The sequence below is a fragment of the Ipomoea nil genome, unplaced genomic scaffold, assembly GCF_001879475.1.
Source record: "Ipomoea nil cultivar Tokyo-kokei standard unplaced genomic scaffold, Asagao_1.1 scaffold0937, whole genome shotgun sequence".
Lineage (NCBI taxonomy): Eukaryota > Viridiplantae > Streptophyta > Magnoliopsida > Solanales > Convolvulaceae > Ipomoea > Ipomoea nil.
In genome coordinates, this window is record NW_017617365.1 from 901,148 (window position 1) to 918,115 (window position 16,968).

Sequence of the window (16,968 nt, forward strand, 5' to 3'; positions counted from 1 at the left end):
TGTATTCTATATTTTTCATATTCCCCAATATGGTTTTGTGCATAATCAATGCATATACTACAAAAACTGTGAACTATCAAAAATTGTACATAATCATATGAAGTAATACACATAACCCATATAATGAATACACATAAACTTTCAAACAGTGCACATACTACTAAAAAAAGTCTAACAAATATTTTGTTTCTGCTAATATATATAATCAAACATCCTACTGAATGTAAACATGTACATAATACACATATGACCAAGCATATCATTTCCCTATACTGATAACTGCAAATCTAAAAAAGAAATGTACATAAATAAATAAAAGTAATTAACACAAATAAAAATGTACATAATCATATGAAGTAATACACATAAAGTATATAAGGAATACACATAAAGTATATAATTAATACACATAAACTTTTAAAACAGCACATATCATAATAAAAGTCTATTTTATTACTGCTGAGTTATGTGATTTAACATCGTTCTGTACGTGATACATATTACTACGATGATTAACACTAACATGTGCTTTAATTATCATCCATGCTTGACATTGTGCTAACGTGACAAAAACTAGAACCTCCGGAACTTGGGTGCACAAGATATCCATCGCCTGCAATATTTAAAATATCACCCTCAACTTGAGACTGAACAGCAGATTTTATTTTGGAAGCAACCATATTTGCAAGATGCTTCCGTCCCCTTGCTTTGTTATATTTCTTTGAAATAACACTGCTCACCCTCCTATTCCGCAACCCTTTCATCCGCCTAGTAGATGGATCCTTTATAACACCACTTGTCGATCCTATGTCACAATCTTCAAATAAACTGCCACCACATTCAGCTTCAAGTCTTCTCTTTGCATCTGCAATTGCTTCTTCACAAATCTTCCGTCCTTCGATATTTTCCTGACTATAAACAGCAAGCCTCTGAAATTTCCTAATGATTTCTAATAACCAAACAGAAGATGCACCATTACCACTATCAACTCTAGACATTATATCAACATTATCAACTTCAACAACTTTTTAGTCCACCTCTTCAAAATATACTTCTCGGGGACTTCTGAAACACAATGCACATTTAGAATGCGTAAACAATGACAACACAAAATCCCCAATTCAGTAAACAACTTGCAACTACATCCAATGTCCATTTGTCTACTGTTAAACACCACTTCATGCCTAATAATATCAACATCAGGCCTCCAGACATGATACTTATACACACCATCTTCCAACATCACACACTCTTGATAGCATGATCCACCTTTCAAAAATTGTTCTTCAAACAAATAGTATATCTCAATTGTATAAATTTCCCTAGCATGCAACAGAATCTTAACATTATCCATCACCATTGTGGGTACACCTTGTGAACACCGAACATCTTCCCCATTCTCTCTACTTCTCCACTCTGATATGACCCCAACAAAAGAGTTATAAAAATCACACAAACCAGATGTCTTGGACAACCTTCTAGAAATAGAGTGATTGGTGGTCTCACTCCTTTGAGAAGATAAAATCCCACCCGAAAAATAATCTTTATTAAAAGCAGGACACCATTTTTCTCTACACCCATACAACTTTTCAATCCAGTGATTATTGTGACATTTATATGTTGTAACCATCCTGAAATAACATGCCATAGATATATTAAAGTAAACCTACAAGCATGTCAGTATATAACATACAGAACAGACTAATGTACATAATCTTATACATGAATACACATAAACTATCAAACAGATACACATAAACTTGATCCAGAAAAATAATTCTGTGTTCTGTATAATATAATCTATAACTATTCATTCAATGATAATCCATGTGTAAACTATTCATTTTTCTCTACACCCATACAACTTTTCAATCCAGTGATTATTGTGACATTTATATGTTGTAACCATCCTGAAATAACATGCCATAGATATATTAAAGTAAACCTACAAGCATGTCAGTATATAACATACAGAACAGACTAATGTACATAATCTTATACATGAAGACACATAAACTATCAAACAGATACACATAAACTTGATCCAGAAAAATAATTCTGTATTCTGTATAATATAATCTACAACTATTCATTCAATGATAATCCATGTGTAAACTAATAATAAAAACAAAAAAAAAAAAAACAAAATAACGAAGCATACATCAGACACGTACCTCGTCCAGTAAAATTCAAACTCCGCCTCTGTATCCGTATACTTCAACAAGCAATTGAATATATCTAGGAAATCTTTTTGATTTCTTAACCCTTTAATGTGCTTCTTTGAGTTCTCGCCAATATGCCATATACATAGCCGATGTCGTGAACTTGGAAAAACTTGAACAATTGCAGCAGCCATAGCAGCACATTGATCAGTCATTATGCTTTGTGGACTTTTGTAATCCATAGATCTCAAAAATGTCTTAAACAACCATACAAATGACTCAATCTTCTCATTCATCAAAAAACGCATCCAAACATAACATTCATGCAATGGTTATTCATGCCAACAAAAGGTCCACAAATCATGTCATATTTGTTAGTACGATATGTTGTATCGTGAACTAGCAAATCCCCGAACAAATCATAGTCTCTCCTCATCCGTCCATCCCTCCAAAAAAAAACTGCACAACCTTGACTCCAAATCCACCTCAAAATCAAAGTAAAAATCCCTTTCACTTGACTGCCTCCGTTTGAATATTTCAATCAATGTGTTTGAATTGGTACCATCCAATCTGTTCAATGCATCGGTACATAGAGAATTATATGCATCCCTACTTGTAAACCCAACAAGTGGTGATCCCCCTGATTGTGTTTTAAGTAATCTTACACCATCTGCAACAGACACACCACTGCTCTTCAAATCAGTAAGATATGATATATGATTCCTAGACACCATCCTATGTGACCTTAGAAGGTAACTCTTGCTTGGTGGAACCAATTCATGATTATGCAACTTCTCATGCTTCGAAACAATCCACATCCCATTCTCATGTAAATCGAATTGGACAAATGCACCACAACCTGTACGACCATCAATTTTAGAATAACACCCTTTTCCTGTACTTCTTTTAAAACCATCCTTCGAAAAATGGAACATCTTCGTTTTCATTGTTTTTGTAGCAGAACTATATCTTTGCTTACCCCTCCTCACGCTAAAACCTACTCTAAAGGCATAATCATTATACATGTCATATGCTTCATCAACCGAACACACTGACATCCCTACCAAATCCTGATCAGCTGCAAATAACATACATTTTAACTACCCATACTGTTAATGTACATAATCCATATCTACAATACACATAAACATATGGCACAATACACATAATCATTAAAATACATAAAACCTATATCGCATACTGTTAATGTACATAATCCATAACTACAATACACATACACATATGGCACAATCACATAATCATAAAACCAAACAAATCAAACCATATAATACACGTACAACCTCACTGAAACAACAACTTCAAATCAAACCATACTAACATCCAAAACAACCACGATCAAACAGAAATTCTATATCAATTCTTATATAATTCAACACCGAGTTCAATATATTCATCATACATCAAACACAAATACAAAATAAAATCTTAAAAATCAAATACCTGGATTAGCATCCTCTGTATCTACCACTCCAACAGGATCAGTTGTATGCTCTGTCTCCGCCACATCCTGCTGTGCAATCAAATCAGACATGGCTTCCATCCAACAATTGCAGAATACGATGCAAATCGAACAATCAGGTAGCTCTCGTGTTCTCTAATCCAATATGCATGATCGGCGACGACATCATGTCTTTAGAGCCGCTCTCTCACTTCCCTCTTCTTACCGTTTGACGGCGTTAACAGACTAATAAAAAAAATTCCGTTACATAACAATTCCATACGGCGTCGTTTTGATGCTGGGCGTACATAGCTCTATACACCGGGGTGTATGGTATAAATTGCCTTATTACTTGGTTTAATTAAATTCTGTTAGTAGGTTATAATAATGATTTTGCATTTTTGCTTTTTTACTTAATATTGTTTTTGTTTTCTTTACCGGGTTGCGTAACAAGTGAACTAAAGAAAGAAAAAAGATTGAGATTAAGGTTGCTTTGGTTATATATCTGGTGGGTTCGGCGGAAACAAAAGAAAAAAAAAAGAAAGAAAAGGCGTTGCTTTTGGTTTTAATTGGGCGGACGGCAGAACAGGGGAAGGATATACGAAACAGAGGAAAAAAAAAGAGAGCTTGGGAGCGGTAGCGCATCAGCGAGGAGAAACTGCAGCAGCAGCGACGAGATTCTAAGGCTTCGTCACAATGGAATTTTGAGCCTCAATCGCAGCTATCTCCTTAAGTTTGGATTACTTTTCTTCGTATCATTCTCCTATCCTGTCAATTATTTATTTAAATTTCTAGAATAGTATTTCGTGAATAGCTATACATTTAATTATGATTCTTGGCTAGAATTTTAATTAGGGATTTGAATTAGTCTAAATTAGATTAATTGACTATTTTTCATGTGTTAATTCTTCAAATTTCAGTTTAATAAGTGAACATGATTATATTTATTTTATATATTTTAATTGTAGATTGTGTGGCTGGCCATTGCATAATTCTAATATTAGGGTTCATAAGAAGAACTGACAGGTGAATTATGAACTTGGAACTCGTAAGATAAACACAATTGGCCTAAACTAGACATAGCTTTAGGTATTTGTGGTGATACTTGATTGTTGCTTAATGGGTTAAATTAATGTTGGTGAGATATCGACTGATCACAGTTAATTGGATACAACCTAGTAGCTCGACGGAGTATTATGATATATTTGAAGCAATCACTATAATTACAAGGATTAATATTTAGGAGAGTTAGCTAATTATCTAATAGGTGAACCCAAATCCCTAGTCTTCTCTCAATTGGAATTTTCTTTGCATTAAATTCATAAATATTCTTTTTAATTACATTAATTATATTTATTTGCGTTTTCCTTATCATTAAAATTGATTATTCAAGATAACAGTTAATAGTGTTCTTCGTGGGATCGACCCTGGAATACTCCAGGAATTTATACTGTGATTGATTCTGTGCGCTTGTAGATTATAGCAATAAAAAACACATTAACTAGAAATTCATCGTTCTTTGAAGATGTATTTCCGTGAAGGTTTAATGAGGGACCTAGCACATTGAAATGAATGTTCCACGTAGCTGAAATTGGAGGGTCTGTAAGAGATCCCGAGCTCGAAGCTAGACGTAGCAAGCGAGCTAGGATTGAAAAATCCTGTGGTCCAGATTTTCTGACGTACATGTTAGAGTGTGATGCGCATATTCTAACTTGTTTATTAGAAAATGAACCGGATTTTTTGACAAGTTTGTTAAAAAACGAGCCTCGAACATATGCAGAAGCTGTAACTTCTATGGATGGACCAATGTGAAAAGAGGCTGCAAAAGTGGAGTATATTCTATCTTAGAGAATCATACTTGGATCTGGTTGATCTTCCTTCAGGTTGTAAAACCTTTGGATCCTAATGGGTCACAAGTTGGAAGATAAAACCTTTGGATCCTAATGGGTCACAAGTTGGAAGATAAAACCGGATAGTTTCATTGAAGTACAAGGTCGGGCTTGTAATTGAAGATTACATGCAACCCGAGTGCCACGGTTACTTCGATGTGTATTCTCTCGTGATGAGAATAAAATCCATTAGAATAATACTTGCCATAGCTTCTTAGCGACACTTGGAAGTTCATCAAATGGATGTGAAAAATCGCTTCCTTAATAGACATGGAACGACCTGAGGGTTTTATTGTTTCGCGCTATTGAAAGAAAGTGTGTAAGTTGGTGAAATCATTGTATGGTTTAAAACAGTTGCCTAAGCAATGGCATAGAATGTTTGATCATGCAGTGATGACTAATGAGTTTAGTATAAACGAAAATGACATGTGAGTCTATGCAAGGCATGCGATAGACGGTGATATCACTATTTATTTATACATGATAAACTCATTGTGGGTAGAAATGATCAAATCTAGCAGGAACATGTTAAATTTGAGATTTGACAGGAAGGATATGGGTTTGGCAGACTTAATCTTCGGAATTAAAATCGTGAGAAGACCGGATGGTCAGTGTTAAGCCAATCTCATTATGTTGATTGAATCCTTGCAAGGATGATAATCAAGTGGCTTGGACACCGTTAGATACTAACGTACAACTATCCAAAATCATGGAGATTGTAGTTCTCAGGGAGAATACATTCAGATTATTGGTAGTTTAATTGTATCTAATGAGTTGTACTAGGCATGATGCTGCCTTTGCGGTAAACTCTGTAGTTATACGAGTAACCCTAGTGATACGCAATGGAAGGCAATAGTGAGAGTTATGAGATACTTCAGGTATACTCATGATTTTGGATTGCACTACGTGTGATATCCAGTTGTACTTGAAGAGTATAACATGTTAATCAGATATTCGGATATCAAACTTTAAGGACGTTAAGTCCATGAGTGGTTACGTGTTCACGTAAGCTAGTGCAATCGTTTGTCTGGAAATTCTCGAAACAATCTGTGATAGCTAGATTCACGATGGAATCTAAGCTAAGAGCCTTAGACATGTGCCGTGAAAGGATGAATGGCTACGCCATTTGTTCGAGGATATTCCTATTTGGGAAAACTCGTACCTCCAATGTGTGTGCATTGTGATAGTCAAGCCGCAATTGAAAGACTACAGAGTTATATGTGTATGGTAAGTCTAGACTTATAAGTCGTAGACATAATACCATTGAACAATTTCTCACAACTGGTGTTGTCTCTGTTGACTAGTGAGGTCAAAGGACAACGTAGCGGCCGCTAACTTGAGGGTAAGAAAATGGTTGTTGAGAAATTGGCACGAGGAATGGGTTTGAAGCCCATGGAATAAAAGTTCTATAGTGGACACCCAACCAAGCTGGCACCTAGGTTCAATGGGACAGCTAAATTATGGAACGGAGCGTGTCACTGTGGGGGTCTCGGACTCCCTACCAATCCTCGTTTGAACAGTGACTCCGACATGAGGTTAGCACACAGATGCTTTAATGATTCAAATGTCGGTTGACATATGTGAGTATGCTGGATACTCGGTAAAGAATCACCTATGTGAGAGAGAAGCGGGGTCGCTTCAAAGGAGAATTGACGGGCTCAATTCTTTAGAAACTCTTGAAGAACCAGTAAGGTGACCCATGACCAAAATGGGCACACCCATGAGAACAAAACAAAGGTTAGAAGGTTCCTATGTGAGATATGTCATCGTCTACACAAACGGCAGTTGGTTCAAAGACATCAAGTTCTACCATACAGCCAGTAGAGTAAACATATTTTCACAAGACAAGGTTCAAAGGGTAACAACCTACCTATGCAATACAGGATCGACTGTTGAGCACGTATATTCGTGTCGGTTTTTTTTCCTCGTCCTGAAAATCAATTTTCATTCATGTGCGGGATTGTTGGAATTTTTAGCATAAAATGGCAATTTTGAGTGGCTATTTTGTGGTACAAATATATGTGAGGTCCACTTCCGATTTGGGTCGAGTCAAAGTTGATTCGCACTCTTCTTAGTGAAACGAAGAATTTGATATAATGTACGCTCAAAATGAGCAATAGGTGAATGAGAAATTAATTCTCAAAGTGAACCTATTTCTGAGAAGCCACCTACTAATTGTTAGCATTCTCACGAATGATGGATTAAGCATTCGTGCTTAATCAAGAACTTTGGTGCTTTAATTCGAAAGGAAGTTTTAGCTTAATTTGTTAAGCTAATTAAGCTTAAGTGTGATTAGGCTAATTAATTGGGATTTGAAGCTTTTTGGAACATAAATTCGTGTTGTGCGAATTGAAAAGCTCAATTTGGATCTTTGGTTTCTGTAAGCATGAATCATTGGTTTGGCATCAATTCATGCTATGGATTCGGTGTGCACGAGTTAATGCTATATGCATTGATTCGTGCTGCACCGTTTTGGTGCTTGCAGATTATTTAGGTGTGGTATTTGGTCCCCAAATCGTTAAATTTTTTGGGTTTGTACGGACTTCTCGGTCATTTAGATATTTTGAAACATGTCGTTATGATCGGTACGAATTAATCATATATTAATGTCGTGACCGTTGATATTATTTCGATAATAAATACGGTCGTTTCAAACGTTATTATTCAATTATTAAATTGGATTTATGATTGGTTAATGGCCATTATAATGTTTTTAATTCCATTTTCCCTACAAAAGAACTTGGATGGTGGCAGAATGTTTCCAAGCTCTAGATTGAAAACTATCAAAACTCTCTTTATTGTTTTTCTCCTTCCCGTACTCTCACCCCTTGTATTGTTACGGATGAAAATTTCTGCCAACATTTTCCGTAAATTTGTATGGAGTGCTTAACTTGTGTTTTAGTTCGCCGGGCTTTGGGTTTGAGTGCTCAAACGCTAAAGTCGTAGTCCATTTTATTCTGGGAAACTGATGCCACAACGCTCCTAGCATTCTCGGGAGATGTCAAATCGGTTTTAAAGAGAGTGTGTGTACACACGACTCGGGCTTCCTCTTATTTCTTGTGTTGGGTTAAAACCTCATGTTAGAAACCCTTTCTCATTTTATATTTCTTTGTTCTTGGTTTCGTACCAAGTGGTGGGATTAATTTCGTAGAAATTAAATCCCTTGTACTAGTTTCGTACTAATTGGTTTAGAACTTTAGGTAACCTGTGATTTTTAGTAACCATATTTTTCAATCGGTTTTTAGTAAAGTCATAAACCAATTAAACTGGTTGAAACCAGAAAAATAACAAAAGAAAAATATGAAGAGACAAAAATGTCCTTACTAAAAATAGGAAAAGTCATGAGAAGGACTAAAAGTGTCCCAAAAATAATAGTCTGGGATGTTAAATGGCAAAAATGATAGTCTGTGACTAAATTTGGAATTGTCACAAAAGACAAGAGACCTCTGATGAAATTAACTATGATAATAAGTATTATTTAATAAAAGAAATAAAATAAAAATTTAAAAAAACAAACATATGGAGAGCCGAACCGGTTCCCCTTAGTTTTGTCACCTTTTCCATATCGGGGGAAAAAGTGGCATGGGAGCCTTGAGTCCCCTATAAAAGGAGCCTCAAGGCTCCAATTAAAAAATTAAACTTGCACATCCATTGATGGGCAAGCACTGAGCAAGCGAAACTGGCTCGCATTTTAGGAGTCGAAAGATTATTATTACATAAATATATAAAGGGTGTTTTGGGTAAAGGTTTCTCTAACACGTTCAGTACAAACACTGCAAATTGCAGTGTTTGCATCTTCAGCGGTTTGGAGTTAACTATTGCTCCCAACCGCGTGACCTTGGTCAAAACGTTAAAGTCACGTATCCGTCATTTACCAAATATGCATTGACTCTTTGTGCTTAAAGTAGTTATGAACAAATATTGTATTGTTACAGAATCAGTAGTACTCAACAAAATTATTTAATATTTTTTCTCCTATTTATTTTAATAATAATATAATTGAGTTAATACCTCAAATAGTCTCCCGAGTATTAGCAATTTACCAGTTGTGGTCATCCGAGTTTTAAACAGCCTCCAATGGTCCTCCATGTTTTAAAAAATAACCACCGGTGGTCTTTTTTTAAGAATTAGGACCACCGAGTGGTTATTTTTTAAAACATGGAGGACCATTGGAGATCATTTAAAACTCGGATGACCACAGTTGGTAAATCACAAATACTCGGAGGACCATTGGAGGCCATTTAAAACTCAGATGACCACAGCTAGTAAATTGCTAATACTCGGAGGACCATGCGAGGTATTAACTCTAATATAATTACACAAATCATATTACATATTGATTTATTAAAATAATTGCAGACAAATGAGTCATATATTATTCAATTAATTGAGTGATACTTTTGCACTAATATTATAATCAAATAAATGTACATTTTCAAATATTAGAATTGTTTATAATTTCACCTTTAATTTTATTATCTAAATATATAATAAATTTTTTTATAACAACATAAATTAATTTGGTAATTGGGCAATTATTTCATCAATTACACAATATAATATTTGTTGTTATAATTTATATAATTGTATATCGATTGAAATATTCTTAAAATATTATAACAAATCAATTTCGTGGAATGCACATGTGAAAATACTAGAATTTTAAGAATATTTGAATCGATATACAATTATATAAGTTATAACAACAAATATTATATTGTGCAATCTATTTAATATTAAAAATACAACAATATTAAAATGTCTATTCCTATTTTTTCGTCACTACTAAATATTCAAATCCATGATATTTATTTTACTCCAATCTATTTATTCGACTTTGTTATTTCGTTTTCATTATTTATAAATAAATTAATTTGTTATTATCTTTTTACATTTTTTTTTCCTTTTTAAGAGTTGACGTTATCGGATTCAGATAAAAAACTCTGGTGGAGTTGTAGAAGTTGCTATCTTTATGGGGGAAGAGCCGGGATGACTTTCTAGAAATGTCAATTCCAGATTAAACTAGCATGGATTTGAGTGAAAACATGTTGATAGCCGAAGAGTTGGCGTATGACAAGGAATCGTTGAAGACAGAGCATGAAACATTGGTAACACAATTGATCGACGAGCAAAAGAATGTTTACGACTCTGTGATGAATGATATTGATTCCAATGGAGGTGGATTGTTCTTTGTGTATGGTTACAGAGGAACAGACAAGACATTTGCGTGGAGAACGTTATCATCAAACATAGGGAGTCGCGGTGATATTGTTTTAAATGTTGCTTCCAGTTGAAAAACATCTTTGCTCTTGCCGGGAGGCAGGATGTCGCATTCCAGATTTGCTATACCACTCTCTTTGAACGAAGACTCCACATGCAATATATCGCAAGGCAGTGACCTTGCTGAGCTTATAATAAGGAGCAAATTGATAATATGGGATGAAACACTAATGATGCACAAACACTGTTTTGAGGCTTTGGACAAAACATGAGGGGTCTATTGAGGTTTGCCATACCGAGTAGTGCTGAAAAGACTTTTGGTGGAAAGACAGTAGTTTTGGGCGGCGATTTTAGACAGATCGTACCTGTTATTGCGAAAGTAACAAGAGCAGTAGTTGTCAGAGAAACTATTAATTCTTCATACCTGTGGACAAATTGCAAGTTTTAAGGCTCACCAAGAACTTGAGACTATAGACCTTAGCTTCAGAGGAAGATAGACAAGCAGTTGATTGATTTTCAAAATGGATTGCAAACATCGGAGATGGGATTGCAGGGGTTGTAAACGACGGCTCATTTGAGATCGATATTCCGGCATAGCTTTTGTTAAAGTGTGGACACGATCTCATAGTAACTATAGTGGAAAACACCTTCTCAAGCTCGAGATATGGCATGCTTGATGAGTCGCAGCTAGAAGGCCGAGCGATCCTCTGGCTGTCTTTAGATGTCGTTGATCAAATTAATCAGTACATGTGCGACATTAATACTGCAGAAAGATGGACATATTTAAGTTGTGACTCTTTGTGTAAAGTAGAATCAGACAGTGAAAATCTATCAAAAGTACACACTCCTAAATTCTTAAATAGTTTGAGATTGTCAGGTCTTCCTAATCATTCATTGACATTAAAGTCAGTGCACTTGTTATGTTATTACAGAACATATACCACTCTCTTGGTCTTTGTAACGGGACGCGGCTCATCATCACAAGATTGACAGATCACATTGTCGAATTTAGAATAGTTAATGGGACAATTGAAGGAACCAAAGTTCTTATCCCTCAAATGTCTCTCACTCCTAATACGGGATTGCCATTCTAGTTTCAACGTAAACAATTCCCGTTATTCGATGTTATCATTTATACAATTGTATATCGATCCAAATATTCTTAATATTATAACAAATCCATTTCGTGCAACGCACGGGTGAAAATACTAGCGTAAATAATTTTCGTTGATGCTCGCATATGCCATGACTATCAACAAAAGCCAGGGCCAAACACTAACTCACGTTGGGTTATTGCTGGAAAACAAGGTATTTAATCATGATAAATTGTATGTGCCTTTTTTCCTAGTCACCCATCCTGATGGTCTGAAGGTTTTAGCTATAGACGAAGATGTACAGAATTCTGTTACTACTACCAATGTCGTCTACAAAGAGGTTTTCGATAATGTGTAATTCAAAGTAGTTATATTATGTTTTATTTTTTATACAAAGCTGACAAAATTGTTATATATCTACATAAAAAATATATCTTCCGTACAAATAATATCTATAACTGAGTTGCTATACAAAGACATAATTAGACCAATTAATACAAATCCTAAACATTGATATGTAAATTTTTTAAAGTTTCAGCCCGCATGCACATATCTACATGTTGGCTATTAATTAGGTAATTATTTGCCCAAATTCAAGTAATGATAACATCACAAAACATAATCTATTCAACTCAATTCTTCAACTGTACTATATAATATTTGATGTTACAATTTACACTATTGTATTTCAATCTAAATAATATTAACATAATATAACAAATTCATTCCGTGCAATACATGAGTGAAAATACTAGTTATTAATTTATTATTATAAAAATCCAATGACCCATGTTTAATTGTAATTATACTAATATCCGTGTAATTATTAACGTAATTAAGATAATAATTATTAGTCAATTATACTAATATATGTGCAATTAATTCCTTAATTACTATAATAATTATCTGTGCAAGTGGTCATGTAAGTTTACGACGGTCCTTTTACTTGAGTTCAAATGAGGACCGGTATATTATAGAGGACTGTGAGGACTAATATGACGAGTGTCATTACTCTATATGTTGTGTGCATGGCCTGATGTAGTCGTGTGCCACAGTTTGTATGTCGCGTGCATAGATTTGTTAATTAATAGAGTTTGGGTTCGAAACTTGATGTTTACATGTATTCTTGTGTGCCTGATACTAATTTGTTGTGTGCCCCAATATTGGTCCGCACAATCCTCTATGTATTCCAGTCTTCATGTGAATTCAACCCTATATATATATATATATATATATATATATATATATATATATATATATATATATATATATATATATATATATATATAAATTAAACTAGTGAATGTATAAAATCACCGCATGAAAGTAGGAAACTAACAGAAGACTAAGCCAAAGAATACTGTAACTAAACCTGGAGAATCTAACAGCGTAATACTCCCCCTCAAGCGGACGGGGGACAATGGACCACGCCCTACTTGAACCGAAGCTCATTGAATCGAGTAGTGGAGAGTGGTTTGGTAAAGATGTCTGCCAACTGATCATGTGTTGAAACGAAGTTGACCTTAAGGGAACCAGACGTTACCTTGTCTCGAACAAAGTGGTAGTCGACTTCAACATGTTTTGTGCGCGCGTGGAAAATTGGATTGGAGCAGAGATAGGTCGCTCCCAAATTGTCACACCAAAGCACAGGCACAGTGAGCGGTAGAAACCTGAGTTCACGCAAGAGAGACTGTACCAGACTGTATACAATGAGTACCTTACCTTGTCTTTGAATGGGGTGGACGTTTATGACCGTGATGATTAGATTTCTCTTGAAAGAGTGACCTATCTTGAGTATTTGAGGTACATGACCGGTAGCAGACATGAATTTCCTAAGGAGTACAGACCCGAGATGTGACACCCCGTAAATCCAAACACTAATCAAGGATTAATTGAAGAATTAATCCAAGTCTCTTTGCTAATCTATTCCTAAAAATCCTGAAATTTAATAGTTGAGGGACTAGATTTTGACTAGTCACTTAAGTCAAAGGGTTGTACCTTGTGCTTCTTGAGTTGTGCCCTTGTCCCCTTGTCTTTCCAACATTAGTAAGGGTAGGAATGTCTTTCTACCTAAGGTGTGTGTTTCCAAATTGAAGCATGTGCTCTATCTCAACTAAAAGCTTAAGCTGGTAGTTGGATACATATTAATGGCTCAACACGCCCCCTCACGTGTGCGGAGATTGAAAAGTGTTATGTAATTTGCGATATTCGCCCCCCAGGTCGGATTGAATGGATTTGATAGAACGCGAGAATTGCCGTTCTACCATGACTCGAAACCACTCAAAACATTTGTATACATCCGTCTTTACCCGTAAAGGATAAAACCAGGTAAAGCGGGAATAATCGTCTACAAACAGGAGAAAATACCGAAAGAAATTTAGGCAACGCGCACGAGTCGACGAACCGAGAGCGGCAGTGATGGATTGCCAGACCTCACGCGATGTGTTCCTACCAACAGCCAAGTACATCACCTCTTCTGATAGGGATGAAATCAGAAGAGAGAGAATGGACTGATCTTGCTGTGTCCACAACCTGTACGCTGGATTTGCCTGAGGTACGGTCGTGGTGGCGCCGGAGGCGTCGGATGGCGGAGAGTCGTTCGTCGGCGGTGGGCAGGGGGTTTCTCCGTCTACGTAACCAAGCAGACCCTGTCCCCGGAGAAAGGGCACGAGCTGTGTGCGCCAAAAGAGGAAATTCCGGGAGGTGAGTTTGATGGAGATGAAGTGGTGGGCTGTAGATAGGGTGTTTGTAGTGGTGGCCGACGGTGGTGCGCCGGCAGACACAGTCCTCTCAGAGGAGTTTGTCGACATCGGAGGTGGAAAAGGGTGGTCGACGGTTGGGAGAGGATCGACGATAGGGAGGGAGAGAAAAGTGGAGGATCTAACCTATGGCTTAGCTGATACCAGATGAAATGCGATTCTATTCCAATTCAGTTACAGAGAGAGTCTAATGCTATAGATAAATGCTACACGTCTAAGCTGACTAGTCTAACACCACATATTAAATACTTTATTACAAGAGGAATATAATCATAATAGTAAACATATTATTCACACAAGCTAACCTAGCAATATTCTTTCATTTCATTCACCCTTCAATCTAAACACAAAAACCTCTAGCCTCTCTCTAAAATGGTTTAGCTTCTTCTCCAAGCTAGAATTTGAGCATCCAAGTCTTGCAAGTTTGTCTCCCAAGATTTTTACTTTCTTCATCTTGAGCATAGGGGAGGGTAAGATCCTTGGTCTTTTGGTATTTTTAACCTCCTTTTAGGTGTCTTTTTCTAAAGATAGGATCTTTGTTGTGTTTTGGTTTTTGTATGAAGTTGGTGTGGAAGAGGAGCTCTAGGAAAGGCTTTTAAGGGTGAAAAGAGGAAGTTATTAGGCTACAAAGGTAACCCATGCTTTACAAAACCTATTTTCTTACTTATATGATGATTCTTGGCTTCTACTTGTGATTCTTGTGTTGATTTGTGAGATTTGATGCATTGTCTTGTGGTGATGCATGTTTAGAGCTTGATCTTAGGGTTCTTGAATGCCATTGCTTGGCTATTTCTTGGGTTTAAGTCATATTGTTGTTGTGTGTGAGATTTTGGGTGTTTTGGACTTGAACTTGGCATTTTTGTTGAAAATCTCCGAAGGGATAACTTTGGTGTACAGGGGTGTACCCGCGGGTGGAACGGCGGGCAGGGCCTTACCCGCCGCCCCACCCGCGGGGTACGTGGTTCGTGGGTGTATGTACCCGCGGGTGGAGGTCCACCCGTGGCCCCACCCGCGGGGTACACTGTTGGTGATGTCCGTGGATTTGTTTCCCGTGATTCTTTTGTCTCGGTATTGATGTTTTGACCCCCCGTTGTTGATTTAATGGGCTATTTGCGAGTCTTCTTGATGTTTCGTATGTCTAGAACGGTATGTTAGGAATCCATGTAGGATTTGGTGTCTTGAATCGTGCTAAGGGTCCAACCTTGTTATTCGTTGGGCTAATTGTGAGTCTTGAATGTTCTTTGGAACTACTTTTGGTTTACCCGTTTGATAAGCATGCTATGATACTTGTGACATGTAGTTGTGGGGGGACGGTCCCCGGAGGCAAAAGGTTGGACTCAGAAGTACAGGGTGGCACTAGGAGGTAATGGTTGGAACCGAAATAAGGCCGGGGGTAGCCATAAGGTTGGAACTATGATACTTGTGACATGTAGTTGTCACTGTGGCATGTAGTTGCCACTGTGTGAATGTGAACTCTTTGCTTATGAGCATGTCTTGATGTATTTTACTTTGTGATTAGTAGAATGCATCCTGAGTTGTTGTCTTTCATGTTTGTTGTCTTGTTGTTGTTGTGATGATGGTGATTCCTCTTTCTTTTGGGAGTGTTTGATGAGTCTTTGAAGTTGACTTCTCTCTTGGGTTTTGAATTGATATATACTGTATTCCGTTTCAAAATGGTTTTGATTATACTTATCTATATATGTTATTTAACGCGTATTGATGGGTTACCAGCAATATTCGCTGACCGAGTGTTATCCCCATGTTATTTCCCTTGTTCTACAGGTTTTGAGTAGATATGTGAGAGCGCTAGATAGATTAGCAGTCCTGTGTAGACGTTATGTTTTGTTGTCCTGTGAGCCTAGTTAGCGGCCTGTGTGCCTTGACACTTTATGCTTTGTTTGAATTGATAGTTTTTCCCGCTTGTGCACCTATGTCTGAAATAGGTGTGGCATAACACGTCCCAATTTTATACAGCTACCGTTGCTTTATGTTTGATGATTAGATGTTTTCCTGTGTATTTAAGTTTTAAAAATGTGGTAAAAATCGAGGGTGTTACACGAGAAATCTTCTTTGAATGGGGAGAAAAAGTTGTTAGTTTTGTTGATAGAAGAGTGTTTGTTTCCATGTAGGAACAATTCCCATGAGGTCGGTAGTTGGACGTGTACCATCGCCTTCTTGTTGAGATTTAGTCATGAAATTAACTTCCCAGCGTTAATTCTGAAGCATATGTCTTACACTAAATTGAGAAACAGGAGGTCTTTGCCGTATGGCATGTTGTTGAGTTGGATTTTTATCAAGATGAATCTGCCCGAACGTGGCGAGAGAGTACAAAGGACCGTGAGATCTTCTTTAACAGCTACCAATTTGAGGTATTATGAGCTGTAC